This window comes from Oncorhynchus gorbuscha, unplaced genomic scaffold (assembly GCF_021184085.1).
Source record: "Oncorhynchus gorbuscha isolate QuinsamMale2020 ecotype Even-year unplaced genomic scaffold, OgorEven_v1.0 Un_scaffold_2789, whole genome shotgun sequence".
Taxonomy (NCBI): Eukaryota; Metazoa; Chordata; class Actinopteri; order Salmoniformes; family Salmonidae; genus Oncorhynchus; species Oncorhynchus gorbuscha.
In genome coordinates, this window is record NW_025747205.1 from 23,822 (window position 1) to 51,138 (window position 27,317).

General features: G+C 38.4%; 67 non-coding genes across 67 annotated transcripts; 18 read left to right on the forward strand and 49 right to left on the reverse strand.

Moving 5' to 3' along the window:
- The first annotated feature begins 408 nt into the window (after window positions 1–408).
- On the forward strand, window positions 409–481 carry trnav-uac. The gene has a single exon. It is a non-coding gene; the product is annotated as a tRNA-Val (tRNA).
- A 214-nt stretch (window positions 482–695) lies between these two features.
- Window positions 696–768, forward strand: trnav-uac. The gene has a single exon. It is a non-coding gene; the product is annotated as a tRNA-Val (tRNA).
- An 845-nt stretch (window positions 769–1,613) lies between these two features.
- Window positions 1,614–1,686, forward strand: trnav-uac. Its single transcript has one exon. It is a non-coding gene; the product is annotated as a tRNA-Val (tRNA).
- Window positions 1,687–1,912: 226 nt separating this feature from the next.
- trnav-uac lies at window positions 1,913–1,985 on the forward strand. Its single transcript has one exon. It is a non-coding gene; the product is annotated as a tRNA-Val (tRNA).
- A 216-nt stretch (window positions 1,986–2,201) lies between these two features.
- trnav-uac lies at window positions 2,202–2,274 on the forward strand. Its single transcript has one exon. It is a non-coding gene; the product is annotated as a tRNA-Val (tRNA).
- Window positions 2,275–2,501: 227 nt separating this feature from the next.
- Window positions 2,502–2,574, forward strand: trnav-uac. The gene has a single exon. It is a non-coding gene; the product is annotated as a tRNA-Val (tRNA).
- A 548-nt stretch (window positions 2,575–3,122) lies between these two features.
- On the forward strand, window positions 3,123–3,195 carry trnav-uac. Its single transcript has one exon. It is a non-coding gene; the product is annotated as a tRNA-Val (tRNA).
- Window positions 3,196–3,737: 542 nt separating this feature from the next.
- On the forward strand, window positions 3,738–3,810 carry trnav-uac. Its single transcript has one exon. It is a non-coding gene; the product is annotated as a tRNA-Val (tRNA).
- Window positions 3,811–4,128: 318 nt separating this feature from the next.
- On the forward strand, window positions 4,129–4,201 carry trnav-uac. The gene has a single exon. It is a non-coding gene; the product is annotated as a tRNA-Val (tRNA).
- A 226-nt stretch (window positions 4,202–4,427) lies between these two features.
- trnav-uac lies at window positions 4,428–4,500 on the forward strand. Its single transcript has one exon. It is a non-coding gene; the product is annotated as a tRNA-Val (tRNA).
- Window positions 4,501–5,055: 555 nt separating this feature from the next.
- trnav-uac lies at window positions 5,056–5,128 on the forward strand. Its single transcript has one exon. It is a non-coding gene; the product is annotated as a tRNA-Val (tRNA).
- An 821-nt stretch (window positions 5,129–5,949) lies between these two features.
- On the forward strand, window positions 5,950–6,022 carry trnav-uac. Its single transcript has one exon. It is a non-coding gene; the product is annotated as a tRNA-Val (tRNA).
- A 440-nt stretch (window positions 6,023–6,462) lies between these two features.
- trnav-uac lies at window positions 6,463–6,535 on the forward strand. Its single transcript has one exon. It is a non-coding gene; the product is annotated as a tRNA-Val (tRNA).
- Window positions 6,536–6,762: 227 nt separating this feature from the next.
- Window positions 6,763–6,835, forward strand: trnav-uac. Its single transcript has one exon. It is a non-coding gene; the product is annotated as a tRNA-Val (tRNA).
- A 214-nt stretch (window positions 6,836–7,049) lies between these two features.
- On the forward strand, window positions 7,050–7,122 carry trnav-uac. Its single transcript has one exon. It is a non-coding gene; the product is annotated as a tRNA-Val (tRNA).
- Window positions 7,123–7,635: 513 nt separating this feature from the next.
- trnav-uac lies at window positions 7,636–7,708 on the forward strand. Its single transcript has one exon. It is a non-coding gene; the product is annotated as a tRNA-Val (tRNA).
- Window positions 7,709–7,937: 229 nt separating this feature from the next.
- Window positions 7,938–8,010, forward strand: trnav-uac. Its single transcript has one exon. It is a non-coding gene; the product is annotated as a tRNA-Val (tRNA).
- An 828-nt stretch (window positions 8,011–8,838) lies between these two features.
- Window positions 8,839–8,911, forward strand: trnav-uac. The gene has a single exon. It is a non-coding gene; the product is annotated as a tRNA-Val (tRNA).
- A 613-nt stretch (window positions 8,912–9,524) lies between these two features.
- trnav-uac lies at window positions 9,525–9,597 on the reverse strand. Its single transcript has one exon. It is a non-coding gene; the product is annotated as a tRNA-Val (tRNA).
- Window positions 9,598–9,817: 220 nt separating this feature from the next.
- trnav-uac lies at window positions 9,818–9,890 on the reverse strand. Its single transcript has one exon. It is a non-coding gene; the product is annotated as a tRNA-Val (tRNA).
- Window positions 9,891–10,781: 891 nt separating this feature from the next.
- trnav-uac lies at window positions 10,782–10,854 on the reverse strand. Its single transcript has one exon. It is a non-coding gene; the product is annotated as a tRNA-Val (tRNA).
- A 530-nt stretch (window positions 10,855–11,384) lies between these two features.
- On the reverse strand, window positions 11,385–11,457 carry trnav-uac. Its single transcript has one exon. It is a non-coding gene; the product is annotated as a tRNA-Val (tRNA).
- A 227-nt stretch (window positions 11,458–11,684) lies between these two features.
- Window positions 11,685–11,757, reverse strand: trnav-uac. The gene has a single exon. It is a non-coding gene; the product is annotated as a tRNA-Val (tRNA).
- Window positions 11,758–12,195: 438 nt separating this feature from the next.
- trnav-uac lies at window positions 12,196–12,268 on the reverse strand. The gene has a single exon. It is a non-coding gene; the product is annotated as a tRNA-Val (tRNA).
- Window positions 12,269–12,484: 216 nt separating this feature from the next.
- On the reverse strand, window positions 12,485–12,557 carry trnav-uac. Its single transcript has one exon. It is a non-coding gene; the product is annotated as a tRNA-Val (tRNA).
- Window positions 12,558–12,776: 219 nt separating this feature from the next.
- trnav-uac lies at window positions 12,777–12,849 on the reverse strand. The gene has a single exon. It is a non-coding gene; the product is annotated as a tRNA-Val (tRNA).
- Window positions 12,850–13,072: 223 nt separating this feature from the next.
- On the reverse strand, window positions 13,073–13,145 carry trnav-uac. The gene has a single exon. It is a non-coding gene; the product is annotated as a tRNA-Val (tRNA).
- A 214-nt stretch (window positions 13,146–13,359) lies between these two features.
- On the reverse strand, window positions 13,360–13,432 carry trnav-uac. Its single transcript has one exon. It is a non-coding gene; the product is annotated as a tRNA-Val (tRNA).
- A 219-nt stretch (window positions 13,433–13,651) lies between these two features.
- Window positions 13,652–13,724, reverse strand: trnav-uac. Its single transcript has one exon. It is a non-coding gene; the product is annotated as a tRNA-Val (tRNA).
- Window positions 13,725–13,951: 227 nt separating this feature from the next.
- trnav-uac lies at window positions 13,952–14,024 on the reverse strand. The gene has a single exon. It is a non-coding gene; the product is annotated as a tRNA-Val (tRNA).
- A 592-nt stretch (window positions 14,025–14,616) lies between these two features.
- On the reverse strand, window positions 14,617–14,689 carry trnav-uac. The gene has a single exon. It is a non-coding gene; the product is annotated as a tRNA-Val (tRNA).
- A 215-nt stretch (window positions 14,690–14,904) lies between these two features.
- trnav-uac lies at window positions 14,905–14,977 on the reverse strand. The gene has a single exon. It is a non-coding gene; the product is annotated as a tRNA-Val (tRNA).
- Window positions 14,978–15,194: 217 nt separating this feature from the next.
- On the reverse strand, window positions 15,195–15,267 carry trnav-uac. Its single transcript has one exon. It is a non-coding gene; the product is annotated as a tRNA-Val (tRNA).
- Window positions 15,268–15,496: 229 nt separating this feature from the next.
- trnav-uac lies at window positions 15,497–15,569 on the reverse strand. The gene has a single exon. It is a non-coding gene; the product is annotated as a tRNA-Val (tRNA).
- A 214-nt stretch (window positions 15,570–15,783) lies between these two features.
- Window positions 15,784–15,855, reverse strand: trnav-uac. Its single transcript has one exon. It is a non-coding gene; the product is annotated as a tRNA-Val (tRNA).
- Window positions 15,856–16,081: 226 nt separating this feature from the next.
- Window positions 16,082–16,154, reverse strand: trnav-uac. Its single transcript has one exon. It is a non-coding gene; the product is annotated as a tRNA-Val (tRNA).
- A 215-nt stretch (window positions 16,155–16,369) lies between these two features.
- Window positions 16,370–16,442, reverse strand: trnav-uac. The gene has a single exon. It is a non-coding gene; the product is annotated as a tRNA-Val (tRNA).
- A 220-nt stretch (window positions 16,443–16,662) lies between these two features.
- trnav-uac lies at window positions 16,663–16,735 on the reverse strand. The gene has a single exon. It is a non-coding gene; the product is annotated as a tRNA-Val (tRNA).
- Window positions 16,736–16,974: 239 nt separating this feature from the next.
- On the reverse strand, window positions 16,975–17,047 carry trnav-uac. Its single transcript has one exon. It is a non-coding gene; the product is annotated as a tRNA-Val (tRNA).
- Window positions 17,048–17,568: 521 nt separating this feature from the next.
- On the reverse strand, window positions 17,569–17,641 carry trnav-uac. The gene has a single exon. It is a non-coding gene; the product is annotated as a tRNA-Val (tRNA).
- Window positions 17,642–17,856: 215 nt separating this feature from the next.
- Window positions 17,857–17,929, reverse strand: trnav-uac. The gene has a single exon. It is a non-coding gene; the product is annotated as a tRNA-Val (tRNA).
- A 524-nt stretch (window positions 17,930–18,453) lies between these two features.
- Window positions 18,454–18,526, reverse strand: trnav-uac. The gene has a single exon. It is a non-coding gene; the product is annotated as a tRNA-Val (tRNA).
- Window positions 18,527–18,753: 227 nt separating this feature from the next.
- trnav-uac lies at window positions 18,754–18,826 on the reverse strand. Its single transcript has one exon. It is a non-coding gene; the product is annotated as a tRNA-Val (tRNA).
- Window positions 18,827–19,040: 214 nt separating this feature from the next.
- On the reverse strand, window positions 19,041–19,113 carry trnav-uac. The gene has a single exon. It is a non-coding gene; the product is annotated as a tRNA-Val (tRNA).
- A 289-nt stretch (window positions 19,114–19,402) lies between these two features.
- Window positions 19,403–19,475, reverse strand: trnav-uac. The gene has a single exon. It is a non-coding gene; the product is annotated as a tRNA-Val (tRNA).
- A 215-nt stretch (window positions 19,476–19,690) lies between these two features.
- On the reverse strand, window positions 19,691–19,763 carry trnav-uac. Its single transcript has one exon. It is a non-coding gene; the product is annotated as a tRNA-Val (tRNA).
- Window positions 19,764–19,974: 211 nt separating this feature from the next.
- Window positions 19,975–20,047, reverse strand: trnav-uac. The gene has a single exon. It is a non-coding gene; the product is annotated as a tRNA-Val (tRNA).
- A 227-nt stretch (window positions 20,048–20,274) lies between these two features.
- Window positions 20,275–20,347, reverse strand: trnav-uac. The gene has a single exon. It is a non-coding gene; the product is annotated as a tRNA-Val (tRNA).
- Window positions 20,348–20,560: 213 nt separating this feature from the next.
- trnav-uac lies at window positions 20,561–20,633 on the reverse strand. Its single transcript has one exon. It is a non-coding gene; the product is annotated as a tRNA-Val (tRNA).
- Window positions 20,634–20,860: 227 nt separating this feature from the next.
- On the reverse strand, window positions 20,861–20,933 carry trnav-uac. The gene has a single exon. It is a non-coding gene; the product is annotated as a tRNA-Val (tRNA).
- Window positions 20,934–21,167: 234 nt separating this feature from the next.
- On the reverse strand, window positions 21,168–21,240 carry trnav-uac. Its single transcript has one exon. It is a non-coding gene; the product is annotated as a tRNA-Val (tRNA).
- A 213-nt stretch (window positions 21,241–21,453) lies between these two features.
- trnav-uac lies at window positions 21,454–21,526 on the reverse strand. The gene has a single exon. It is a non-coding gene; the product is annotated as a tRNA-Val (tRNA).
- A 227-nt stretch (window positions 21,527–21,753) lies between these two features.
- Window positions 21,754–21,826, reverse strand: trnav-uac. Its single transcript has one exon. It is a non-coding gene; the product is annotated as a tRNA-Val (tRNA).
- A 213-nt stretch (window positions 21,827–22,039) lies between these two features.
- Window positions 22,040–22,112, reverse strand: trnav-uac. The gene has a single exon. It is a non-coding gene; the product is annotated as a tRNA-Val (tRNA).
- A 549-nt stretch (window positions 22,113–22,661) lies between these two features.
- Window positions 22,662–22,734, reverse strand: trnav-uac. Its single transcript has one exon. It is a non-coding gene; the product is annotated as a tRNA-Val (tRNA).
- Window positions 22,735–22,948: 214 nt separating this feature from the next.
- On the reverse strand, window positions 22,949–23,021 carry trnav-uac. The gene has a single exon. It is a non-coding gene; the product is annotated as a tRNA-Val (tRNA).
- Window positions 23,022–23,236: 215 nt separating this feature from the next.
- Window positions 23,237–23,309, reverse strand: trnav-uac. Its single transcript has one exon. It is a non-coding gene; the product is annotated as a tRNA-Val (tRNA).
- Window positions 23,310–23,523: 214 nt separating this feature from the next.
- Window positions 23,524–23,596, reverse strand: trnav-uac. The gene has a single exon. It is a non-coding gene; the product is annotated as a tRNA-Val (tRNA).
- Window positions 23,597–23,823: 227 nt separating this feature from the next.
- Window positions 23,824–23,896, reverse strand: trnav-uac. Its single transcript has one exon. It is a non-coding gene; the product is annotated as a tRNA-Val (tRNA).
- A 743-nt stretch (window positions 23,897–24,639) lies between these two features.
- On the reverse strand, window positions 24,640–24,712 carry trnav-uac. Its single transcript has one exon. It is a non-coding gene; the product is annotated as a tRNA-Val (tRNA).
- Window positions 24,713–24,939: 227 nt separating this feature from the next.
- Window positions 24,940–25,012, reverse strand: trnav-uac. The gene has a single exon. It is a non-coding gene; the product is annotated as a tRNA-Val (tRNA).
- Window positions 25,013–25,226: 214 nt separating this feature from the next.
- On the reverse strand, window positions 25,227–25,299 carry trnav-uac. The gene has a single exon. It is a non-coding gene; the product is annotated as a tRNA-Val (tRNA).
- Window positions 25,300–25,539: 240 nt separating this feature from the next.
- On the reverse strand, window positions 25,540–25,612 carry trnav-uac. Its single transcript has one exon. It is a non-coding gene; the product is annotated as a tRNA-Val (tRNA).
- Window positions 25,613–26,337: 725 nt separating this feature from the next.
- Window positions 26,338–26,410, reverse strand: trnav-uac. The gene has a single exon. It is a non-coding gene; the product is annotated as a tRNA-Val (tRNA).
- Window positions 26,411–26,638: 228 nt separating this feature from the next.
- Window positions 26,639–26,711, reverse strand: trnav-uac. The gene has a single exon. It is a non-coding gene; the product is annotated as a tRNA-Val (tRNA).
- A 218-nt stretch (window positions 26,712–26,929) lies between these two features.
- trnav-uac lies at window positions 26,930–27,002 on the reverse strand. The gene has a single exon. It is a non-coding gene; the product is annotated as a tRNA-Val (tRNA).
- Window positions 27,003–27,215: 213 nt separating this feature from the next.
- trnav-uac lies at window positions 27,216–27,288 on the reverse strand. The gene has a single exon. It is a non-coding gene; the product is annotated as a tRNA-Val (tRNA).
- Between the last annotated feature and the right edge of the window lie 29 nt (window positions 27,289–27,317).

Genomic DNA, 27,317 nt, shown 5'->3' on the forward strand with positions numbered 1-27,317 from the left:
TTGTAACAGAGAATTTTCATGAATGCATGATGTTGGAATTTCGTATTCGTGCGATGAATATATGTAAAACTCGGGTTACTCCTTGCTGATAATAGTAGCAGCAGTTTCTGTAGTGTAGTGGTTATCACGTTTGCTTTACACGCGAAAGGTCCCTGGTTCTGAAACCGGGCGGAAAAACAGTAGTGGTTATCCTTTGACACATGCAGTAAGTAAGTTTTTAACGTTTTTATAAAAGAGATGAGTTGCTTTCATGAATACCTTATTTTGGAAACAGAGGTCTCTGACACATGTGAGAAGTACTGTATTTGTAACAGAGAATTTTCATGAATGCATGATGTTGGAATTTCGTATTCGTGCGATGAATATATGTAAAACTCGGGTTACTCCTTGCTGATAATACTAGCAGCAGTTTCTGTAGTGTAGTGGTTATCACGTTTGCTTTACACGCGAAAGGTCCCTGGTTCGAAACCAGGCGGAAACAGTCCTTTTTGACACATGCAGTAAGTAACGTATTTATAAAAGAGATGAGTTGCTTTCATGAATACCTTATTTTGGAAACAGAGGTCTCTGACACATGTGAGAAGTACTGTATTTGTAACAGAGAATTTTCATGAATGCATGATGTTGGAATTTCGTATTCGTGCGATGAATATATGTAAAACTCGGGTTACTCCTTGCTGATAATACTAGCAGCAGTTTCTGTAGTGTAGTGGTTATCACGTTTGCTTTACACGCGAAAGGTCCCTGGTTCAAAACCGGGCGGAAACATAGTGTAGTGGTTATCCTTTTTGACACATGCAGTAAGTAACGTTTTTATAAAAGAGATGAGTTGCTTTCATGAATACCTTATTTTGGAAACAGAGGTCTCTGACACATGTGAGAAGTACTGTATTTGTAACAGAGAATTTTCATGAATGCATGATGTTGGAATTTCGTATTCGTGCGATGAATATATGTAAAACTCGGGTTACTCCTTGCTGATAATACTAGCAGCAGTTTCTGTAGTGTAGTGGTTATCACTTTCGCTTTACACGTGAAAGGTCCCTGGTTCAAAAACCAGGCGAAAACAGTCCTTTTTGACACATGCAGTAAGTAACGTATTTATAAAAGAGATGAGTTGCTTTCATGAATACCTTATTTTGGAAACAGAGGTCTCTGACACATGTGAGAAGTACTGTATTTGTAACAGAGAACAGAGAATTTTCATGAATGCATGATGTTGGAATTTCGTATTCGTGCGATGAATATATGTAAAACTCGGGTTACTCCTTGCTGATAATTCTGTAGTGTAGTGGTTAGCAGCAGTTTCTGTAGTGTAGTGGTTATCACGTTTGCTTTACACAGAGAATTTTCGAAAGGTCCCTGGTAGTAAACCAGGCAGGAAACATACGTAGTGGTTATCCTTTTTGACACATGCAGTAAGTAACGTTTTTATAAAAGAGATGAGTTGCTTTCATGAATACCTTATTTTGGAAACAGAGGTCTCTGACACATGTGAGAAGTACTGTATTTGTAACAGAGAATTTTCATGAATGCATGATGTTGGAATTTCGTATTCGTGCGATGAATATATGTAAAACTCGGGTTACTCCTTGCTGATAATACTAGCAGCAGTTTCTGTAGTGTAGTGGTTATCACGTTTGCTTTACACGCGAAAGGTCCCTGGTTCGAAACCGGGCGGAAACATAGTGTAGTGGTTATCCTTTTTGACACATGCAGTAAGTAACGTTTTTATAAAGAGATGAGTTGCTTTCATGAATACCTTATTTTGGAAACAGAGGTCTCTGACACATGTGAGAAGTACTGTATTTGTAACAGAGAATTTTCATGAATGCATGATGTTGGAATTTCGTATTCGTGCGATGAATATATGTAAAACTCGGGTTACTCCTTGCTGATAATACTAGCAGCAGTTTCTGTAGTGTAGTGGTTATCACGTTTGCTTTACACGCGAAAGGTCCCTGGTTCGAAACCAGGCGGAAACAGTCCTTTTTTGACACATGCAGTAAGTAACGTATTTTATAAAAGAGATGAGTTGCTTTCATGAATACCTTATTTTGGAAACAGAGGTCTCTGACACATGTGAGAAGTACTGTATTTGTAACAGAGAATTTTCATGAATGCATGATGTTGGAATTTCGTATTCGTGCGATGAATATATGTAAAACTCGGGTTACTCCTTGCTGATAATAGTAGCAGCAGTTTCTGTAGTGTAGTGGTTATCACGTTTGCTTTACACGCGAAAGGTCCCTGGTTCGAAACCGGGCGGAAACATAGCGTAGTGGTTATCCTTTTTGACACATGCAGTAAGTAACGTTTTTATAAAAGAGATGAGTTGCTTTCATGAATACCTTATTTTGGAAACAGAGGTCTCTGACACATGTGAGAAGTACTGTATTTGTAACAGAGAATTTTCATGAATGCATGATGTTGGAATTTCGTATTCGTGCGATGAATATATGTAAAACTCGGGTTACTCCTTGCTGATAATACTAGCAGCAGTTTCTGTAGTGTAGTGGTTATCACGTTTGCTTTACACGCGAAAGGTCCCTGGTTCGAAACCAGGCGGAAACAGTCTGTAGTGTAGTGGTTATATTTTGACACATGCAGTAAGTAACGTATTTATAAAAGAGATGAGTTGCTTTCATGAATACCTTATTTTGGAAACAGAGGTCTCTGACACATGTGAGAAGTACTGTATTTGTAACAGAGAATTTTCATGAATGCATGATGTTGGAATTTCGTATTCGTGCGATGAATATATGTAAAACTCGGGTTACTCCTTGCTGATAATACTAGCAGCAGTTTCTGTAGTGTAGTGGTTATCACGATGAGTTGCTTTACTTATTTTGGAAACGTCTCGAAAGGTCCCTGGTTCGAAACCGGGCGGAAACATAGTGTAGTGGTTATCCTTTTTGACACATGCAGTAAGTAACGTTTTTATAAAAGAGATGAGTTGCTTTCATGAATACCTTATTTTGGAAACAGAGGTCTCTGACACATGTGAGAAGTACTGTATTTGTAACAGAGAATTTTCATGAATGCATGATGTTGGAATTTCGTATTCGTGCGATGAATATATGTAAAACTCGGGTTACTCCTTGCTGATAATACTAGCAGCAGTTTCTGTAGTGTAGTGGTTATCACGTTTGCTTTACACGCGAAAGGTCCCTGGTTCGAAACCGGGCGGAAACATAAAAGTAGTGGTTATCAGTAAGTAACGTTTTTTTTGACACATGCAGTAAGTAACGTATTTTAATAAAATAAAGATGAGTTGCTTTCATGAATACCTTATTTTGGAAACAGAGGTCTCTGACACATGTGAGAAGTACTGTATTTGTAACAGAGAATTTTCATGAATGCATGATGTTGGAATTTCGTATTCGTGCGATGAATATATGTAAAACTCGGGTTACTCCTTGCTGATAATACTAGCAGCAGTTTCTGTAGTGTAGTGGTTATCACGTTTGCTTTACACGCGAAAGGTCCCTGGTTCGAAACCAGGCGGAAAAACGTAGTGGTTATCCTTTTTGACACATGCAGTAAGTAACGTTTTTATAAAAGAGATGAGTTGCTTTCATGAATACCTTATTTTGGAAACAGAGGTCTCTGACACATGTGAGAAGTACTGTATTTGTAACAGAGAATTTTCATGAATGCATGATGTTGGAATTTCGTATTCGTGCGATGAATATATGTAAAACTCGGGTTACTCCTTGCTGATAATACTAGCAGCAGTTTCTGTAGTGTAGTGGTTATCACGTTTGCTTTACACGCGAAAGGTCCCTGGTTCGAAACCAGGCGGAAACAGTGTAGTGGTTTTTTGACACATGCAGTAAGTAACGTATTTATAAAAGAGATGAGTTGCTTTCATGAATACCTTATTTTGGAAACAGAGGTCTCTGACACATGTGAGAAGTACTGTATTTGTAACAGAGAATTTTCATGAATGCATGATGTTGGAATTTCGTATTCGTGCGATGAATATATGTAAAACTCGGGTTAGTTTCTCTAGTTTAGTAGTCAAGTTTATTTTAACAGAGAATAGTTGTTTAATAAATGGTTTGGTTCGAATACATGCCAATGAATATATGTAAAAGTTACACCTTGCTGATAATAGTAGCAGCAGTTTCTGTAGTGTAGTGGTTATCACGTTTGCTTTACACGCGAAAGGTCCCTGGTTCGAAACCGGGCGGAAACATAGCGTAGTGGTTATCCTTTTGACACATGCAGTAAGTAACGTTTTTATAAAAGAGATGAGTTGCTTTCATGAATACCTTATTTTGGAAACAGAGGTCTCTGACACATGTGAGAAGTACTGTATTTGTAACAGAGAATTTTCATGAATGCATGATGTTGGAATTTCGTATTCGTGCGATGAATATATGTAAAACTCGGGTTACTCCTTGCTGATAATACTAGCAGCAGTTTCTGTAGTGTAGTGGTTATCACGTTTGCTTTACACGCGAAAGGTCCCTGGTTCGAAACCAGGCGGAAACAGTCCTTTTGACACATGCAGTAAGTAACGTATTTATAAAAGAGATGAGTTGCTTTCATGAATACCTTATTTTGGAAACAGAGGTCTCTGACACATGTGAGAAGTCTGACACATGTGAGAAGTACTGTGTATTTGTAACAGAGAATTTTCATGAATGCATGATGTTGGAATTTCGTATTCGTGCGATGAATATATGTAAAACTCGGGTTACTCCTTGCTGATAATACTAGCAGCAGTTTCTGTAGTGTAGTGGTTATCACGTTGCTTTACACGAAAGGTCCCGAAAAAGGTCCCTGGTTCGTTTTTATAAAAGAAACCATGGCTTATTTTGGAAACAGTGTTATCCTATTTTGACACATGCAGTAAGTAACGTTTTTATAAAAGAGATGAGTTGCTTTCATGAATACCTTATTTTGGAAACAGAGGTCTCTGACACATGTGAGAAGTACTGTATTTGTAACAGAGAATTTTCATGAATGCATGATGTTGGAATTTCGTATTCGTGCGATGAATATATGTAAAACTCGGGTTACTCCTTGCTGATAATAGTAGCAGCAGTTTCTGTAGTGTAGTGGTTATCACGTTTGCTTTACACGCGAAAGGTCCCTGGTTCGAAACCGGGCGGAAACATAGTGTAGTGGTTATCCTTTTTGACACATGCAGTAAGTATGAATACCTTATTTTTTTATAAAAGAGATGAGTTGCTTTCATGAATACCTTATTTTGGAAACAGAGGTCTCTGACACATGTGAGAAGTACTGTATTTGTAACAGAGAATTTTCATGAATGCATGATGTTGGAATTTCGTATTCGTGCGATGAATATATGTAAAACTCGGGTTACTCCTTGCTGATAATACTAGCAGCAGTTTCTGTAGTGTAGTGGTTATCACGTTGCTTTACACGCGAAAGGTCCCTGGTTCGAAACCAGGCGGAAACAACAGTTATCCTTTTTGACACATGCAGTAAGTAACGTTTTTATAAAAGAGATGAGTTGCTTTCATGAATACCTTATTTTGGAAACAGAGGTCTCTGACACATGTGAGAAGTACTGTATTTGTAACAGAGAATTTTCATGAATGCATGATGTTGGAATTTCGTATTCGTGCGATGAATATATGTAAAACTCGGGTTACTCCTTGCTGATAATACTAGCAGCAGTTTCTGTAGTGTAGTGTGGTTATCACGTTTGCTTTACACGCGAAAGGTCCCTGGTTCGAAACCAGGCGGAAACAGTTATCCTTTTTGACACATGCAGTAAGTAACGTTTTTATAAAAGAGATGAGTTGCTTTCATGAATACCTTATTTTGGAAACAGAGGTCTCTGACACATGTGAGAAGTACTGTATTTGTAACAGAGAATTTTCATGAATGCATGATGTTGGAATTTCGTATTCGTGCGATGAATATATGTAAAACTCGGGTTACTCCTTGCTGATAATACTAGCAGCAGTTTCTGTAGTGTAGTGGTTATCACGTTTGCTTTACACGCGAAAGGTCCCTGGTTCGAAACCGGGCGGAAACATAGCGTAGTGGTTATCCTTTTTGACACATGCAGTAAGTAACGTTTTTATAAAAGAGATGAGTTGCTTTCATGAATACCTTATTTTGGAAACAGAGGTCTCTGACACATGTGAGAAGTACTGTATTTGTAACAGAGAATTTTCATAAATGCATTATGTTGGAATTTCGAATTCGTGCGATGAATATCTGTACAATTTGGTTTACTACACAGTAGTAATTCCAGCAGCAGTTTCTCTAGTTTAGTAGTTATCAAGTTTGCTTTACACTCGAATGGTCCCCGGTTCGAAGCGGGCGGAAACAGTTCTCTATGACAAATCCAGTAAGTACTGTATTTGTAACAGAGAATAGTTGTTCTAATAAATGCCTTATTTTGGAAATTCGAATACATGCAATGAATATCTGTAAAACTCGGGTTACTCCTTGCTGATAATAGTAGCAGCAGTTTCTGTAGTGTAGTGGTTATCACGTTCGCTTTACACGCGAAAGGTCCCTGGTTCGAAACCGGGCGGAAACATAGCGTAGTTGTTATCCTTTTTGACACATGCAGTAAGTAACGTTTTTATAAAAGAGATGAGTTGCTTTCATGAATACCTTATTTTGGAAACAGAGGTCTCTGACACATGTGAGAAGTACTGTATTTGTAACAGAGAATTTTCATGAATGCATGATGTTGGAATTTCGTATTCGTGCGATGAATATATGTAAAACTCGGGTTACTCCTTGCTGATAATACTAGCAGCAGTTTCTGTAGTGTAGTGGTTATCACGTTCGCTTTACACGCGAAAGGTCCCTGGTTCGAAACCAGGCGGAAACAGTCCTTTTTGACACATGCAGTAAGTAACGTATTTATAAAAGAGATGAGTTGCTTTCATGAATACCTTATTTTGGAAACAGAGGTCTCTGACACATGTGAGAAGTACTGTATTTGTAACAGAGAATTTTCATGAATGCATGATGTTGGAATTTCGTATTCGTGCGATGAATATATGTAAAACTCGGGTTACTCCTTGCTGATAATACTAGCAGCAGTTTCTGTAGTGTAGTGGTTATCACGTTTGCTTTACACGCGAAAGGTCCCTGGTTCGAAACCGGGCGGAAACATAGCGTAGTGGTTATCCTTTTTGACACATGCAGTAAGTAACGTTTTTATAAAAGAGATGAGTTGCTTTCATGAATACCTTATTTTGGAAACAGAGGTCTCTGACACATGTGAGAAGTACTGTATTTGTAACAGAGAATTTTCATGAATGCATGATGTTGGAATTTCGTATTCGTGCGATGAATATATGTAAAACTCGGGTTACTCCTTGCTGATAATACTAGCAGCAGTTTCTGTAGTGTAGTGGTTATCACGTTGCTTTACACGCGAAAGGTCCCTGGTTCGAAACCAGGCGGAAACAGTCCTTTTTGACACATGCAGTAAGTAACGTATTTATAAAAGAGATGAGTTGCTTTCATGAATACCTTATTTTGGAAACAGAGGTCTCTGACACATGTGAGAAGTACTGTATTTGTAACAGAGAATTTTCATGAATGCATGATGTTGGAATTTCGTATTCGTGCGATGAATATATGTAAAACTCGGGTTACTCCTTGCTGATAATACTAGCAGCAGTTTCTGTAGTGTAGTGGTTATCACGTTTGCTTTACACGCGAAAGGTCCCTGGTTCGAAACCAGGCGGAAACATAGTCCGTAGTGGTTATCCTTTTTGACACATGCAGTAAGTAACGTTTTTATAAAAGAGATGAGTTGCTTTCATGAATACCTTATTTTGGAAACAGAGGTCTCTGACACATGTGAGAAGTACTGTATTTGTAACAGAGAATTTTCATGAATGCATGATGTTGGAATTTCGTATTCGTGCGATGAATATATGTAAAACTCGGGTTACTCCTTGCTGATAATACTAGCAGCAGTTTCTGTAGTGTAGTGGTTATCACGTTTGCTTTACACGCGAAAGGTCCCTGGTTCGAAACCGGGCGGAAACATAGCAGTAAGTAACGTATTTGTAAAAGAGATGGTTATCCTTTTTGACACATGCAGTAAGTAACGTTTTTATAAAAGAGATGAGTTGCTTTCATGAATACCTTATTTTGGAAACAGAGGTCTCTGACACATGTGAGAAGTACTGTATTTGTAACAGAGAATTTTCATGAATGCGATGTTGGAATTTCGTATTCGTGCGATGAATATATGTAAAACTCGGGTTACTCCTTGCTGATAATACTAGCAGCAGTTTCTGTAGTGTAGTGGTTATCACGTTGCTTTACACGCGAAAGGTCCCTGGTTCGAAACCAGGCGGAAACAGTCCTTTTTGACACATGCAGTAAGTAACGTATTTATAAAAGAGATGAGTTGCTTTCATGAATACCTTATTTTGGAAACAGAGGTCTCTGACACATGTGAGAAGTACTGTATTTGTAACAGAGAATTTTCATGAATGCATGATGTTGGAATTTCGTATTCGTGCGATGAATATATGTAAAACTCGGGTTACTCCTTGCTGATAATACTAGCAGCAGTTTCTGTAGTGTAGTGGTTATCACGTTTGCTTTACACGCGAAAGGTCCCTGGTTCGAAACCAGGGCGGAAACAACGTAGTTATCCTTTTGACACATGCAGTAAGTAACGTTTTATAAAAGAGATGAGTTGCTTTTCATGAATACCTTATTTTGGAAACAGAGGTCTCTGACACATGTGAGAAGTACTGTATTTGTAACAGAGAATTTTCATGAATGCATGATGTTGGAATTTCGTATTCGTGCGATGAATATATGTAAAACTCGGGTTACTCCTTGCTGATAATACTAGCAGCAGTTTCTGTAGTGTAGTGGTTATCACGTTCGCTTTACACGCGAAAGGTCCCTGGTTCGAAACCAGGCGGAAACATAGTGTAGTGGTTATCCTTTTTGACACATGCAGTAAGTAACGTTTTTATAAAAGAGATGAGTTGCTTTCATGAATACCTTATTTTGGAAACAGAGGTCTCTGACACATGTGAGAAGTACTGTATTTGTAACAGAGAATTTTCATAAATGCATTATGTTGGAATTTCGAATTCGTGCGATGAATATCTGTACAATTTGGTTTACTACACAGTAGTAATTCCAGCAGCAGTTTCTCTAGTTTAGTAGTTATCAAGTTTGCTTTACAATGGTCCCCGGTTCGAAGCGGGCGGAAACAGTTCTCTATGACAAATCCAGTAAGTACTGTATTTGTAACAGAGAATAGTTGTTCTAATAAATGCCTTATTTTGAAACAGAGAATACATGCAATGAATATCTGTAAAACTCGGGTTACTCCTTGCTGATAATAGTAGCAGCAGTTTCTGTAGTGTAGTGGTTATCACGTTTGGAAACAGCATTCTGAAATTCTCTGTTACAAGTAAGTACTTCTCACATGTGTCAGAGAGTTTCCAAAATAAGGTATTCATGAAAGCAACTCATCTCTTTTATAAAAACGTTACTTACTGCATGTGTCAAAAAGGATAACCACTACACTATGTTTCCGCCCGGTTTCGAACCAGGGACCTTTCGCGTGTAAAGCAAACGTGATAACCACTACACTACAGAAACTGCTGCTAGTATTATCAGCAAGGAGTAACCCGAGTTTTACATATATTCATCGCACATCGCACGAATACGAAATTCCAACATCATGCATTCATGAAAATTCTCTGTTACAAATACAGTACTTCTCACATGTGTCAGAGACCTCTGTTTCCAAAATAAGGTATTCATGAAAGCAACTCATCTCTTTTATAAATACGTTACTTACTGCATGTGTCAAAAGGACTGTTTCCGCCTGGTTTCGAACCAGGGACCTTTCGCGTGTAAAGCAAACGTGATAACCACTACACTACAGAAACTGCTGCTAGTATTATCAGCAAGGAGTAACCCGAGTTTTACATATATTCATCGCACGAATACGAAATTCCAACATCATGCATTCATGAAAATTCTCTGTTACAAATACAGTACTTCTCACATGTGTCAGAGACCTCTGTTTCCAAAATAAGGTATTCATGAAAGCAACTCATCTCTTTTATAAAAACGTTACTTACTGCATGTCAAAAAGGATAACCACTACGCTATGTTTCCGCCCGGTTTCGAACCAGGGACCTGTCAAAAAAGCAACTGTTTCGCCCGGTTTTGAACCAGGGACCTTTCGCGTGTAAAGCAAACGTGATAACCACTACACTACAGAAACTGCTGCTACTAAAGCAGATAACGTGATAACCACTACACTACAGAAACTGCTGCTAGTATTATCAGCAAGGAGTAACCCTAGAGTTTTACATATATTCATCGCACGAATACGAAATTCCAACATCATGCATTCATGAAAATTCTCTGTTACAAATACAGTACTTCTCACATGTGTCAGAGACCTCTGTTTCCAAAATAAGGTATTCATGAAAGCAACTCATCTCTTTTATAAATACGTTACTTACTGTATGTGTCAAAAGGGGCTGTTTCTGCCCAGTTTCGAACCATGGACCATTCGCGTGTAAAGCAAACGTGATAACCACTACACTACAGAAACTGCTGCTAGTATTATCAGCAAGGAGTAACCCGAGTTTTACATATATTCATCGCACGAATACGAAATTCCAACATCATGCATTCATGAAAATTCTCTGTTACAAATACAGTACTTCTCACATGTGTCAGAGACCTCTGTTTCCAAAATAAGGTATTCATGAAAGCAACTCATCTCTTTTATAAATACGTTACTTACTGCATGTGTCAAAAAGGACTGTTTCCGCCTGGTTTCGAACCAGGGACCTTTCGCGTGTAAAGCAAACGTGATAACCACTACACTACAGAAACTGCTGCTAGTATTATCAGCAAGGAGTAACCCGAGTTTTACATATATTCATCGCACGAATACGAAATTCCAACATCATGCATTCATGAAAATTCTCTGTTACAAATACAGTACTTCTCACATGTGTCAGAGACCTCTGTTTCCAAAATAAGGTATTCATGAAAGCAACTCATCTCTTTTATAAAAACGTTACTTACTGCATGTGTCAAAAAGGATAACCACTACACTATGTTTCAAAAAGGATAAAGGATGTTTCCCCGGTTTCGAACCAGGGACCTTTCGCGTGTAAAGCAAACGTGATAACCACTACACTACAGAAACTGCTGCTAGTATTATCAGCAAGGAGTAACCCGAGTTTTACATATATTCATCGCACGAATACGAAATTCCAACATCATGCATTCATGAAAATCTGTTACAAATACAGTACTTCTCACATGTGTCAGAGACCTCTGTTTCCAAAATAAGGTATTCATGAAAGCAACTCATCTCTTTTATAAAAACGTTACTTACTGCATGTGTCAAAAAGGACTGTTTCCGCCTGGTTTCGAACCAGGGACCTTTCGCGTGTAAAGCGAACGTGATAACCACTACACTACAGAAACTGCTGCTAGTATTATCAGCAAGGAGTAACCCGAGTTTTACATATATTCATCGCACGAATACGAAATTCCAACATCATGCATTCATGAAAATTCTCTGTTACAAATACAGTACTTCTCACATGTGTCAGAGACCTCTGTTTCCAAAATAAGGTATTCATGAAAGCAACTCATCTCTTTTATAAAAACGTTACTTACTGCATGTGTCAAAAAGGATAACAACTACGCTATGTTTCCGCCCGGTTTCGAACCAGGGACCTTTCGCGTGTAAAGCAAACGTGATAACCACTACACTACAGAAACTGCTGCTACTATTATCAGCAAGGAGTAACCCGAGTTTTACAGATATTCATTGCATGTATTCGAATTTCCAAAATAAGGCATTTATTAGAACAACTATTCTCTGTTACAAATACAGTACTTACTGGATTTGTCATAGAGAACTGTTTCCGCCCGCTTCGAACCGGGGACCATTCGAGTGTAAAGCAAACTTGATAACTACTAAACTAGAGAAACTGCTGCTGGAATTACTACTGTGAGTAAACCAAATTGTACAGATATTCATCGCACGAATTCGAAATTCCAACATAATGCATTTATGAAAATTCTCTGTTACAAATACAGTACTTCTCACATGTGTCAGAGACCTCTGTTTCCAAAATAAGGTATTCATGAAAGCAACTCATCTCTTTTATAAAAACGTTACTTACTGCATGTGTCAAAAAGGATAACCACTGACTATGTTTCCGCCCGGTTTCGAACCAGGGACCTTTCGCGTGTAAAGCAAACGTGATAACCACTACACTACAGAAACTGCTGCTAGTATTATCAGCAAGGAGTAACCCGAGTTTTACATATATTCATCGCACGAATACGAAATTCCAACATCATGCATTCATGAAAATTCTCTGTTACAAATACAGTACTTCTCACATGTGTCAGAGACCTCTGTTTCCAAAATAAGGTATTCATGAAAGCAACTCATCTCTTTTATAAAAACGTTACTTACTGCATGTGTCAAAAGGAGGACTGTTTCCGCCTGGTTTCGAACCAGGGACCTTTCGCGTGTAAAGCAAACGTGATAACCACTACACTACAGAAACTGCTGCTAGTATTATCAGCAAGGAGTAACCCGAGTTTTACATATATTCATCGCACGAATACGAAATTCCAACATCATGCATTCATGAAAATTCTCTGTTACAAATACAGTACTTCTCACATGTGTCAGAGACCTCTGTTTCCAAAATAAGGTATTCATGAAAGCAACTCATCTCTTTTATAAAAACGTTTTTACTGCATGTGTCAAAAAGGAAAAGGACTGTTTCCGCCTGGTTTCGAACCAGGGACCTTTCGCGTGTAAAGCAAACGTGATAACCACTACACTACAGAAACTGCTGCTAGTATTATCAGCAAGGAGTAACCCGAGTTTTACATATATTCATCGCACGAATACGAAATTCCAACATCATGCATTCATGAAAATTCTCTGTTACAAATACAGTACTTCTCACATGTGTCAGAGACCTCTGTTTCCAAAATAAGGTATTCATGAAAGCAACTCATCTCTTTTATAAAACGTTACTTACTGCATGTGTCAAAAGGATAACCACTACTATGTTTCCGCCCGGTTTCGAACCAGGGACCTTTCGCGTGTAAAGCAAACGTGATAACCACTACACTACAGAAACTGCTGCTAGTATTATCAGCAAGGAGTAACCCGAGTTTTACATATATTCATCGCACGAATACGAAATTCCAACATCATGCATTCATGAAAATTCTCTGTTACAAACTCAGTACTTCTCACATGTGTCAGAGACCTCTGTTTCCAAAATAAGGTATTCATGAAAGCAACTCATCTCTTTTATAAAAACGTTACTTACTGCATGTGTCAAAAAGGACTGTTTCCGCCTGGTTTTGAACCAGGGACCTTTCGCGTGTAAAGCAAACGTGATAACCACTACACTACAGAAACTGCTGCTAGTATTATCAGCAAGGAGTAACCCGAGTTTTACATATATTCATCGCACGAATACGAAATTCCAACATCATGCATTCATGAAAATTCTCTGTTACAAATACAGTACTTCTCACATGTGTCAGAGACCTCTGTTTCCAAAATAAGGTATTCATGAAAGCAACTCATCTCTTTTATAAAAACGTTACTTACTGCATGTGTCAAAAGGATAAGGACTGTTTCCGCCTGGTTTCGAACCAGGGACCTTTCGCGTGTAAAGCAAACGTGATAACCACTACACTACAGAAACTGCTGCTAGTATTATCAGCAAGGAGTAACCCGAGTTTTACATATATTCATCGCACGAATACGAAATTCCAACATCATGCATTCATGAAAATTCTCTGTTACAAATACAGTACTTCTCACATGTGTCAGAGACCTCTGTTTCCAAAATAAGGTATTCATGAAAGCAACTCATCTCTTTTATAAAAACGTTACTTACTGCATGTGTCAAAAAGGATAACCACTACGCTATGTTTCCGCCCGGTTTCGAACCAGGGACCTTTCGCGTGTAAAGCAAACGTGATAACCACTACACTACAGAAACTGCTGCTAGTATTATCAGCAAGGAGTAACCCGAGTTTTACATATATTCATCGCACGAATACGAAATTCCAACATCATGCATTCATGAAAATTCTCTGTTACAAATACAGTACTTCTCACATGTGTCAGAGACCTCTGTTTCCAAAATAAGGTATTCATGAAAGCAACTCATCTCTTTTATAAATACGTTACTTACTGCATGTGTCAAAAAGGATAACCACTACGCTACAAATACAGTACTTCTCACATGTGTCAGAGACCTCTGACATGAAAGCAACTCATCTCTTTATAAAATAATCCGCCTGGTTTCGAACCAGGGACCTTTCGCGTGTAAAGCAAACGTGATAACCACTACACTACAGAAACTGCTGCTAGTATTATCAGCAAGGAGTAACCCGAGTTTTACATATATTCATCGCACGAATACGAAATTCCAACATCATGCATTCATGAAAATTCTCTGTTACAAATACAGTACTTCTCACATGTGTCAGAGACCTCTGTTTCCAAAATAAGGTATTCATGAAAGCAACTCATCTCTTTTATAAAAACGTTACTTACTGCATGTGTCAAAAAGGATAACCACTACACTATGTTTCCGCCTGGTTTCGAACCAGGGACCTTTCGCGTGTAAAGCAAACGTGATAACCACTACACTACAGAAACTGCTGCTAGTATTATCAGCAAGGAGTAACCCGAGTTTTACATATATTCATCGCACGAATACGAAATTCCAACATCATGCATTCATGAAAATTCTCTGTTACAAATACAGTACTTCTCACATGTGTCAGAGACCTCTGTTTCCAAAATAAGGTATTCATGAAAGCAACTCATCTCTTTTATAAAAACGTTACTTACTGCATGTGTCAAAAGGACTATGTTTCCGCCCGGTTTCGAACCAGGGACCTTTCGCGTGTAAAGCAAACGTGATAACCACTACACTACAGAAACTGCTGCTAGTATTATCAGCAAGGAGTAACCCGAGTTTTACATATATTCATCGCACGAATACGAAATTCCAACATCATGCATTCATGAAAATTCTCTGTTACAAATACAGTACTTCTCACATGTGTCAGAGACCTCTGTTTCCAAAATAAGGTATTCATGAAAGCAACTCATCTCTTTTATAAAAACGTTACTTACTGCATGTGTCAAAAAAAAGGACTGTTTCCGCCTGGTTTCGAACCAGGGACCTTTCGCGTGTAAAGCAAACGTGATAACCACTACACTACAGAAACTGCTGCTAGTATTATCAGCAAGGAGTAACCCGAGTTTTTACATATATATCATCGCACGAATACGAAATTCCAACATCATGCATTCATGAAAATTCTCTGTTACAAATACAGTACTTCTCACATGTGTCAGAGACCTCTGTTTCCAAAATAAGGTATTCATGAAAGCAACTCATCTCTTTTATAAAAACGTTACTTACTGCATGTGTCAAAAAGGATAACCACTACACTATGTTTCCGCCCGGTTTCGAACCAGGGACCTTTCGCGTGTAAAGCAAACGTGATAACCACTACACTACAGAAACTGCTGCTACTATTATCAGCAAGGAGTAACCCGAGTTTTACATATATTCATCGCACGAATACGAAATTCCAACATCATGCATTCATGAAAATTCTCTGTTACAAATACAGTACTTCTCACATGTGTCAGAGACCTCTGTTTCCAAAATAAGGTATTCATGAAAGCAACTCATCTCTTTTATAAATACGTTACTTACTGCATGTGTCAAAAAGGACTGTTTCCGCCTGGTTTCGAACCAGGGACCTTTGCGTGTAAAGCAAACGTGATAACCACTACACTACAGAAACTGCTGCTAGTATTATCAGCAAGGAGTAACCAAAGTTTTACATATATTCATCGCACGAATACGAAATTCCAACATCATGCATTCATGAAAATTCTCTGTTACAAATACAGTACTTCTCACATGTGTCAGAGACCTCTGTTTCCAAAATAAGGTATTCATGAAAGCAACTCATCTCTTTTATAAAAACGTTACTTACTGCATGTGTCAAAAGGATAACCACTACGCTATGTTTCCGCCCGGTTTCGAACCAGGGACCTTTCGCGTGTAAAGCAAACGTGATAACCACTACACTACAGAAACTGCTGCTAGTATTATCAGCAAGGAGTAACCCGAGTTTTACATATATTCATCGCACGAATACGAAATTCCAACATCATGCATTCATGAAAATTCTCTGTTACAAATACAGTACTTCTCACATGTGTCAGAGACCTCTGTTTCCAAAATAAGGTATTCATGAGCAACAACTCATCTCTTTTATAAATACGTTACTTACTGCATGTGTCAAAAAGGACTGTTTCCGCCTGGTTTCGAACCAGGGACCTTTCGCGTGTAAAGCAAACGTGATAACCACTACACTACAGAAACTGCTGCTAGTATTATCAGCAAGGAGTAACCCGAGTTTTACATATATTCATCGCACGAATACGAAATTCCAACATCATGCATTCATGAAAATTCTCTGTTACAAATACAGTACTTCTCACATGTGTCAGAGACCTCTGTTTCCAAAATAAGGTATTCATGAAAGCAACTCATCTTTTTATAACGTTACTTACGTTACTTACTGCATGTGTCAAAAGGACTATGTTTCCGCCTGGTTTCGAACCAGGGACCTTTCGCGTGTAAAGCAAACGTGATAACCACTACACTACAGAAACTGCTGCTAGTATTATCAGCAAGGAGTAACCCGAGTTTTACATATATTCATCGCACGAATACGAAATTCCAACATCATGCATTCATGAATGCATTCATGAAAATTCTCTGTTACAAATACAGTACTTCTCACATGTGTCAGAGACCTCTGTTTCCAAAATAAGGTATTCATGAAAGCAACTCATCTCTTTTATAAAAACGTTACTTACTGCATGTGTCAAAAAGGATAACCACTACACTATGTTTCCGCCCGGTTTCGAACCAGGGACCTTTCGCGTGTAAAGCAAACGTGATAACCACTACACTACAGAAACTGCTGCTAGTATTATCAGCAAGGAGTAACCCGAGTTTTACATATATTCATCGCACGAATACGAAATTCCAACATCATGCATTCATGAAAATTCTCTGTTACAAATACAGTACTTCTCACATGTGTCAGAGACCTCTGTTTCCAAAATAAGGTATTCATGAAAGCAACTCATCTCTTTTATAAATACGTTACTTACTGCATGTGTCAAAAAGGACTGTTTCCGCCTGGTTTCGAACCAGGGACCTTTCGCGTGTAAAGCGCAAACGTGATAACCACTACACTACACTACAGAAACTGCTGCTAGTATTATCAGCAAGGAGTAACCCGAGTTTTACATATATTCATCGCACGAATACGAAATTCCAACATCATGCATTCATGAAAATTCTCTGTTACAAATACAGTACTTCTCACATGTGTCAGAGACCTCTGTTTCCAAAATAAGGTATTCATGAAAGCAACTCATCTCTTTTATAAAAACGTTACTTACTGCATGTGTCAAAAAGGATAACCACTACGCTATGTTTCCGCCCGGTTTCGAACCAGGGACCTTTCGCGTGTAAAGCAAACGTGATAACCACTACACTACAGAAACTGCTGCTACTATTATCAGCAAGGAGTAACCCGAAAGTTTTACATATATTCATCGCACGAATACGAAATTCCAACATCATGCATTCATGAAAATTCTCTGTTACAAATACAGTACTTCTCACATGTGTCAGAGACCTCTGTTTCCAAAATAAGGTATTCATGAAAGCAACTCATCTCTTTTATAAATACGTTACTTACTGCATGTGTCAAAAGGACTGTTTCCGCCTGGTTTCGAACCAGGGACCTTTCGCGTGTAAAGCAAACGTGATAACCACTACACTACAGAAACTGCTGCTAGTATTATCAGCAAGGAGTAACCCGAGTTTTACATATATTCATCGCACGAATACGAAATTCCAACATCATGCATTCATGAAAATTCTCTGTTACAAATACAGTACTTCTCACATGTGTCAGAGACCTCTGTTTCCAAAATAAGGTATTCATGAAAGCAACTCATCTCTTTTATAAAAACGTTACTTACTGCATGTGTCAAAAAGGATAACCACTACTATGTTTCCGACTGTTTCCGGTTTCGAACCAGGGACCTTTCGCGTGTAAAGCAAACGTGATAACCACTACACTACAGAAACTGCTGCTAGTATTATCAGCAAGGAGTAACCCGAGTTTTACATATATTCATCGCACGAATACGAAATTCCAACATCATGCATTCATGAAAATTCTCTGTTACAAATACAGTACTTCTCACATGTGTCAGAGACCTCTGTTTCCAAAATAAGGTATTCATGAAAGCAACTCATCTCTTTTATAAATACGTTACTTACTGCATGTGTCAAAAAGGAAAAGGACTGTTTCCGCCTGGTTTCGAACCAGGGACCTTTCGCGTGTAAAGCAAACGTGATAACCACTACACTACAGAAACTGCTGCTAGTATTATCAGCAAGGAGTAACCCGAGTTTTACATATATTCATCGCACGAATACGAAATTCCAACATCATGCATTCATGAAAATTCTCTGTTACAAATACAGTACTTCTCACATGTGTCAGAGACCTCTGTTTCCAAAATAAGGTATTCATGAAAGCAACTCATCTCTTTTATAAAAACGTTACTTACTGCATGTGTCAAAAAGGATAACCACTACGCTATGTTTCCGCCCGGTTTCGAACCAGGGACCTTTCGCGTGTAAAGCAAACGTGATAACCACTACACTACAGAAACTGCTGCTACTATTATCAGCAAGGAGTAACCCGAGTTTTACATATATTCATCGCACGAATACGAAATTCCAACATCATGCATTCATGAAAATTCTCTGTTACAAATACAGTACTTCTCACATGTGTCAGAGACCTCTGTTTCCAAAATAAGGTATTCATGAAAGCAACTCATCTCTTTTATAAATACGTTACTTACTGCATGTGTCAAAAAGGACTGTTTCCGCCTGGTTTCGAACCAGGGACCTTTCGCGTGTAAAGCAAACGTGATAACCACTACACTACAGAAACTGCTGCTAGTATTATCAGCAAGGAGTAACCCGAGTTTTACATATATTCATCGCACGAATACGAAATTCCAACATCATGCATTCATGAAAATTCTCTGTTACAAATACAGTACTTCTCACATGTGTCAGAGACCTCTGTTTCCAAAATAAGGTATTCATGAAAGCAACTCATCTCTTTTATAAAAACGTTACTTACTGCATGTGTCAAAAAAGGTATTCATGAAAGCAACTCACTTTTATAAAAACGTTACTTACTGCATGTGTCAAAAATGTGGATAACCACTACACTATGTTTCCGCCCGGTTTCGAACCAGGGACCTTTCGCGTGTAAAGCAAACGTGATAACCACTACACTACAGAAACTGCTGCTAGTATTATCAGCAAGGAGTAACCCGAGTTTTACATATATTCATCGCACGAATACGAAATTCCAACATCATGCATTCATGAAAATTCTCTGTTACAAATACAGTACTTCTCACATGTGTCAGAGACCTCTGTTTCCAAAATAAGGTATTCATGAAAGCAACTCATCTCTTTTATAAAAACGTTACTTACTGCATGTGTCAAAAGGACTATGTTTCCGCCCGGTTTCGAACCAGGGACCTTTCGCGTGTAAAGCAAACGTGATAACCACTACACTACAGAAACTGCTGCTAGTATTATCAGCAAGGAGTAACCCGAGTTTTACATATATTCATCGCACGAATACGAAATTCCAACATCATGCATTCATGAAAATTCTCTGTTACAAATACAGTACTTCTCACATGTGTAGACCTCTGTTTCCAAAATAAGGTATTCATGAAAGCAACTCATCTCTTTTATAAATACGTTACTTACTGCATGTGTCAAAAAGGACTGTTTCCGCCTGGTTTCGAACCAGGGACCTTTCGCGTGTAAAGCAAACGTGATAACCACTACACTACAGAAACTGCTGCTAGTATTATCAGCAAGGAGTAACCCGAGTTTTACATATATTCATCGCACGAATACGAAATTCCAACATCATGCATTCATGAAAATTCTCTGTTACAAATACAGTACTTCTCACATGTGTCAGAGACCTCTGTTTCCAAAATAAGGTATTCATGAAAGCAACTCATCTCTTTTATAAAAACGTTACTTACTGCATGTGTCAAAAAGGATAACCACTACGCTATGTTTCCGCCCGGTTTCGAACCAGGGACCTTTCGCGTGTAAAGCAAACGTGATAACCACTACACTACAGAAACTGCTGCTACTATTATCAGCAAGGAGTAACCCGAGTTTACATATATTCATCGCACGAATACGAAATTCCAACATCATGCATTCATGAAAATTCTCTGTTACAAATACAGTACTTCTCACATGTGTCAGAGACCTCTGTTTCCAAAATAAGGTATTCATGAAAGCAACTCATCTCTTTTATAAATACGTTACTTACTGCATGTGTCAAAAAGGACTGTTTCCGCCTGGTTTCGAACCAGGGACCTTTCGCGTGTAAAGCAAACGTGATAACCACTACACTACAGAAACTGCTGCTAGTATTATCAGCAAGGAGTAACCCGAGTTTTACATATATTCATCGCACGAATACGAAATTCCAACATCATGCATTCATGAAAATTCTCTGTTACAAATACAGTACTTCTCACATGTGTCAGAGACCTCTGTTTCCAAAATAAGGTATTCATGAAAGCAACTCATCTCTTTTATAAAAACGTTACTTACTGCATGTGTCAAAAAGGATAACCACTACGCTATGTTTCCGCCCGGTTTCGAACCAGGGACCTTTCGCGTGTAAAGCAAACGTGATAACCACTACACTACAGAAACTGCTGCTAGTATTATCAGCAAGGAGTAACCCGAGTTTTACATATATTCATCGCACGAATACGAAATTCCAACATCATGCATTCATGAAAATTCTCTGTTACAAATACAGTACTTCTCACATGTGTCAGAGACCTCTGTTTCCAAAATAAGGTATTCATGAAAGCAACTCATCTCTTTTATAAAAACGTTACTTACTGCATGTGTCAAAAAAGGATAACTCACTACTTACTGCTATGTTTCCGCCCGGTTTTGAACCAGGGACCTTTCGCGTGTAAAGCAAACGTGATAACCACTACACTACAGAAACTGCTGCTAGTATTATCAGCAAGGAGTAACCCGAGTTTTACATATATTCATCGCACGAATACGAAATTCCAACATCATGCATTCATGAAAATTCTCTGTTACAAATACAGTACTTCTCACATGTGTCAGAGACCTCTGTTTCCAAAATAAGGATTCATGAAAGCAACTCATCTCTTTTATAAATACGTTACTTACTGCATGTGTCAAAAAGGACTGTTTCCGCCTGGTTTCGAACCAGGGACCTTTCGCGTGTAAAGCAAACGTGATAACCACTACACTACAGAAACTGCTGCTAGTATTATCAGCAAGGAGTAACCCGAGTTTTACATATATTCATCGCACGAATACGAAATTCCAACATCATGCATTCATGAAAATTCTCTGTTACAAATACAGTACTTCTCACATGTGTCAGAGACCTCTGTTTCCAAAATAAGGTATTCATGAAAGCAACTCATCTCTTTTATAAAAACGTTACTTACTGCATGTGTCAAAAAGGATAACCACTACACTATGTTTCCGCCCGGTTTTGAACCAGGGACCTTTCGCGTGTAAAGCAAACGTGATAACCACTACACTACAGAAACTGCTGCTAGTATTATCAGCAAGGAGTAACCCGAGTTTTACATATATTCATCGCACGAATACGAAATCCAACATCATGCATTCATGAAAATTCTCTGTTACAAATACAGTACTTCTCACATGTGTCAGAGACCTCTGTTTCCAAAATAAGGTATTCATGAAAGCAACTCATCTCTTTTATAAATACGTTACTTACTGCATGTGTCAAAAAGGACTGTTTCCGCCTGGTTTCGAACCAGGGACCTTTCGCGTGTAAAGCAAACGTGATAACCACTACACTACAGAAACTGCTGCTAGTATTATCAGCAAGGAGTAACCCGAGTTTTACATATATTCATCGCACGAATACGAAATTCCAACATCATGCATTCATGAAAATTCTCTGTTACAAATACAGTACTTCTCACATGTGTCAGAGACCTCTGTTTCCAAAATAAGGTATTCATGAAAGCAACTCATCTCTTTTATAAAAACGTTACTTACTGCATGTGTCAAAAAGGATAACCACTACGCTATGTTTCCGCCCGGTTTTGAACCAGGGACCTTTCGCGTGTAAAGCAAACGTTTCCGCCGGTTTTGAACCAGGGACCTTTCGCGTGTTGATAACCACTACACTACAGAAACTGCTGCTAGTATTATCAGCAAGGAGTAACCCGAGTTTTACATATATTCATCGCACGAATACGAAATTCCAACATCATGCATTCATGAAAATTCTCTGTTACAAATACAGTACTTCTCACATGTGTCAGAGACCTCTGTTTCCAAAATAAGGTATTCATGAAAGCAACTCATCTCTTTTATAAATACGTTACTTACTGCATGTGTCAAAAGGACTGTTTCCGCCTGGTTTCGAACCAGGGACCTTTCGCGTGTAAAGCAAACGTGATAACCACTACACTACAGAAACTGCTGCTAGTATTATCAGCAAGGAGTAACCCGAGTTTTACATATATTCATCGCACGAATACGAAATTCCAACATCATGCATTCATGAAAATTCTCTGTTACAAATACAGTACTTCTCACATGTGTCAGAGACCTCTGTTTCCAAAATAAGGTATTCATGAAAGCAACTCATCTCTTTTATAAAAACGTTACTTACTGCATGTGTCAAAAAGGACTGTTTCCGCCTGGTTTCGAACCAGGGACCTTTCGCGTGTAAAGCAAACGTGATAACCACTACACTACAGAAACTGCTGCTAGTATTATCAGCAAGGAGTAACCCGAGTTTTACATATATTCATCGCACGAATACGAAATTCCAACATCATGCATTCATGAAAATTCTCTGTTACAAATACAGTACTTCTCACATGTGTCAGAGACCTCTGTTTCCAAAATAAGGTATTCATGAAAGCAACTCATCTCTTTTATAAAAACGTTACTTACTGCATGTGTCAAAAGGACTATGTTTCCGCCTGGTTTCGAACCAGGGACCTTTCGCGTGTAAAGCAAACGTGATAACCACTACACTACAGAAACTGCTGCTAGTATTATCAGCAAGGAGTAACCCGAGTTTTACATATATTCATCGCACGAATACGAAATTCCAACATCATGCATTCATGAAAATTCTCTGTTACAAATACAGTACTTCTCACATGTGTCAGAGACCTCTGTTTCCAAAATAAGGTATTCATGAAAGCAACTCATCTCTTTTATAAATACGTTACTTACTGCATGTGTCAAAAAGGACTGTTTCCGCCTGGTTTCGAACCAGGGACCTTTCGCGTGTAAAGCAAACGTGATAACCACTACACTACAGAAACTGCTGCTAGTATTATCAGCAAGGAGTAACCCGAGTTTTACATATATTCATCGCACGAATACGAAATTCCAACATCATGCATTCATGAAAATTCTCTGTTACAAATACAGTACTTCTCACATGTGTCAGAGACCTCTGTTTCCAAAATAAGGTATTCATGAAAGCAACTCATCTCTTTTATAAAAACGTTACTTACTGCATGTGTCAAAAAGGATAACAACTACGCTATGTTTCCGCCCGGTTTTGAACCAGGGACCTTTCGCGTGTAAAGCGAACGTGATAACCACTACACTACAGAAACTGCTGCTACTATTATCAGCAAGGAGTAACCCAGCAAGGAGTAACCCGAGTTTTACAGATATTCATTGCATGTATTCGAATTTCCAAAATAAGGCATTTATTAGAACAACTATTCTCTGTTACAAATACAGTACTTACTGGATTTGTCATAGAGAACTGTTTCCGCCCGCTTCGAACCGGGGACCATTCGAGTGTAAAGCAAACTTGATAACTACTAAACTAGAGAAACTGCTGCTGGAATTACTACTGTGTAGTAAACCAAATTGTACAGATATTCATCGCACGAATTCGAAATTCCAACATAATGCATTTATGAAAATTCTCTGTTACAAATACAGTACTTCTCACATGTGTCAGAGACCTCTGTTTCCAAAATAAGGTATTCATGAAAGCAACTCATCTCTTTTATAAAAACGTTACTTACTGCATGTGTCAAAAAGGATAACCACTACGCTATGTTTCCGCCCGGTTTCGAACCAGGGACCTTTCGCGTGTAAAGCAAACGTGATAACCACTACACTACAGAGAAACTGCTGCTAGTATTATCAGCAAGGAGTAACCCGAGTTTTACATATATTCATCGCACGAATACGAAATTCCAACATCATGCATTCATGAAAATTCTCTGTTACAAATACAGTACTTCTCACATGTGTCAGAGACCTCTGTTTCCAAAATAAGGTATTCATGAAAGCAACTCATCTCTTTTATAAAAACGTTACTTACTGCATGTGTCAAAAGGACTGTTTCCGCCTGGTTTCGAACCAGGGACCTTTCGCGTGTAAAGCAAACGTGATAACCACTACACTACAGAAACTGCTGCTAGTATTATCAGCAAGGAGTAACCCGAGTTTTACATATATTCATCGCACGAATACGAAATTCCAACATCATGCATTCATGAAAATTCTCTGTTACAAATACAGTACTTCTCACATGTGTCAGAGACCTCTGTTTCCAAAATAAGGTATTCATGAAAGCAACTCATCTCTTTTATAAAAACGTTACTTACTGCATGTGTCAAAAAGGATAACCACTACACTATGTTTCCGCCCGGTTTCGAACCAGGGACCTTTCGCGTGTAAAGCAAACGTGATAACCACTACACTACAGAAACTGCTGCTACTATTATCAGCAAGGAGTAACCCGAGTTTTACATATATTCATCGCACGAATACGAAATTCCAACATCATGCATTCATGAAAATTCTCTGTTACAAATACAGTACTTCTCACATGTGTCAGAGACCTCTGTTTCCAAAATAAGGTATTCATGAAAGCAACTCATCTCTTTTATAAATACGTTACTTACTGCATGTGTCAAAAAGGACTGTTTCCGCCTGGTTTCGAACCAGGGACCTTTCGCGTGTAAAGCAAACGTGATAACCACTACACTACAGAAACTGCTGCTAGTATTATCAGCAAGGAGTAACCCGAGTTTTACATATATTCATCGCACGAATACGAAATTCCAACATCATGCATTCATGAAAATTCTCTGTTACATGAAAATTCTCTGTTACAAATACTTCTCACATGTGTCAGAGACCTCTGTTTCCAAAATAAGGTATTCATGAAAGCAACTCATCTCTTTTATAAAAACGTTACTTACTGCATGTGTCAAAAAGGATAACAACTACGCTATGTTTCCGCCCGGTTTCGAACCAGGGACCTTTCGCGTGTAAAGCAAACGTGATAACCACTACACTACAGAAACTGCTGCTACTATTATCAGCAAGGAGTAACCCGAGTTTTACAGATATTCATTGCATGTATTCGAATTTCCAAAATAAGGCATTTATTAGAACAACTATTCTCTGTTACAAATACAGTACTTACTGGATTTGTCATAGAGAACTGTTTCCGCCCGCTTCGAACCGGGGACCATTCGAGTGTAAAGCAAACTTGATAACTACTAAACTAGAGAAACTGCTGCTGGAATTACTACTGTGTAGTAAACCAAATTGTACAGATATTCATCGCACGAATTCGAAATTCCAACATAATGCATTTATGAAAATTCTCTGTTCAAATACAGTACTTCTCACATGTGTCAGAGACCTCTGTTTCCAAAATAAGGTATTCATGAAAGCAACTCATCTCTTTTATAAAAACGTTACTTACTGCATGTGTCAAAAAGGATAACCACTACACTATGTTTCCGCCCGGTTTGAACCAGGGACCTTTCGCGTGTAAAGCAAACGTGATAACCACTACACTACAGAAACTGCTGCTAGTATTATCAGCAAGGAGTAACCCGAGTTTTACATATATTCATCGCACGAATACGAAATTCCAACATCATGCATTCATGAAAATTCTCTGTTACAAATACAGTACTTCTCACATGTGTCAGAGACCTCTGTTTCCAAAATAAGGTATTCATGAAAGCAACTCATCTCTTTTATAAATACGTTACTTACTGCATGTGTCAAAAAGGACTGTTTCCGCCTGGTTTCGAACCAGGGACCTTTCGCGTGTAAAGCAAACGTGATAACCACTACACTACAGAAACTGCTGCTGCTAGTATTATCAGCAAGGAGTAACCCGAGTTTTACATATATTCATCGCACGAATACGAAATTCCAACATCATGCATTCATGAAAATTCTCTGTTACAAATACAGTACTTCTCACATGTGTCAGAGACCTCTGTTTCCAAAATAAGGTATTCATGAAAGCAACTCATCTCTTTTATAAAAACGTTACTTACTGCATGTGTCAAAAAGGATAACCACTACTATGTTTCCGCCCGGTTTCGAACCAGGGACCTTTCGCGTGTAAAGCAAACGTGATAACCACTACACTACAGAAACTGCTGCTAGTATTATCAGCAAGGAGTAACCCGAGTTTTACATATATTCATCGCACGAATACGAAATTCCAACATCATGCATTCATGAAAATTCTCTGTTACAAATACAGTACTTCTCACATGTGTCAGAGACCTCTGTTTCCAAAATAAGGTATTCATGAAAGCAACTCATCTCTTTTATAAAAACGTTACTTACTGCATGTGTCAAAAGGATAACTATGTTTCCGCCTGGTTTCGAACCAGGGACCTTTCGCGTGTAAAGCAAACGTGATAACCACTACACTACAGAAACTGCTGCTAGTATTATCAGCAAGGAGTAACCCGAGTTTTACATATATTCATCGCACGAATACGAAATTCCAACATCATGCATTCATGAAAATTCTCTGTTACAAATACAGTACTTCTCACATGTGTCAGAGACCTCTGTTTCCAAAATAAGGTATTCATGAAAGCAACTCATCTCTTTTATAAAAACGTTACTTACTGCATGTGTCAAAAGGACTGTTTCCGCCTGGTTTCGAACCAGGGACCTTTCGCGTGTAAAGCAAACGTGATAACCACTACACTACAGAAACTGCTGCTAGTATTATCAGCAAGGAGTAAC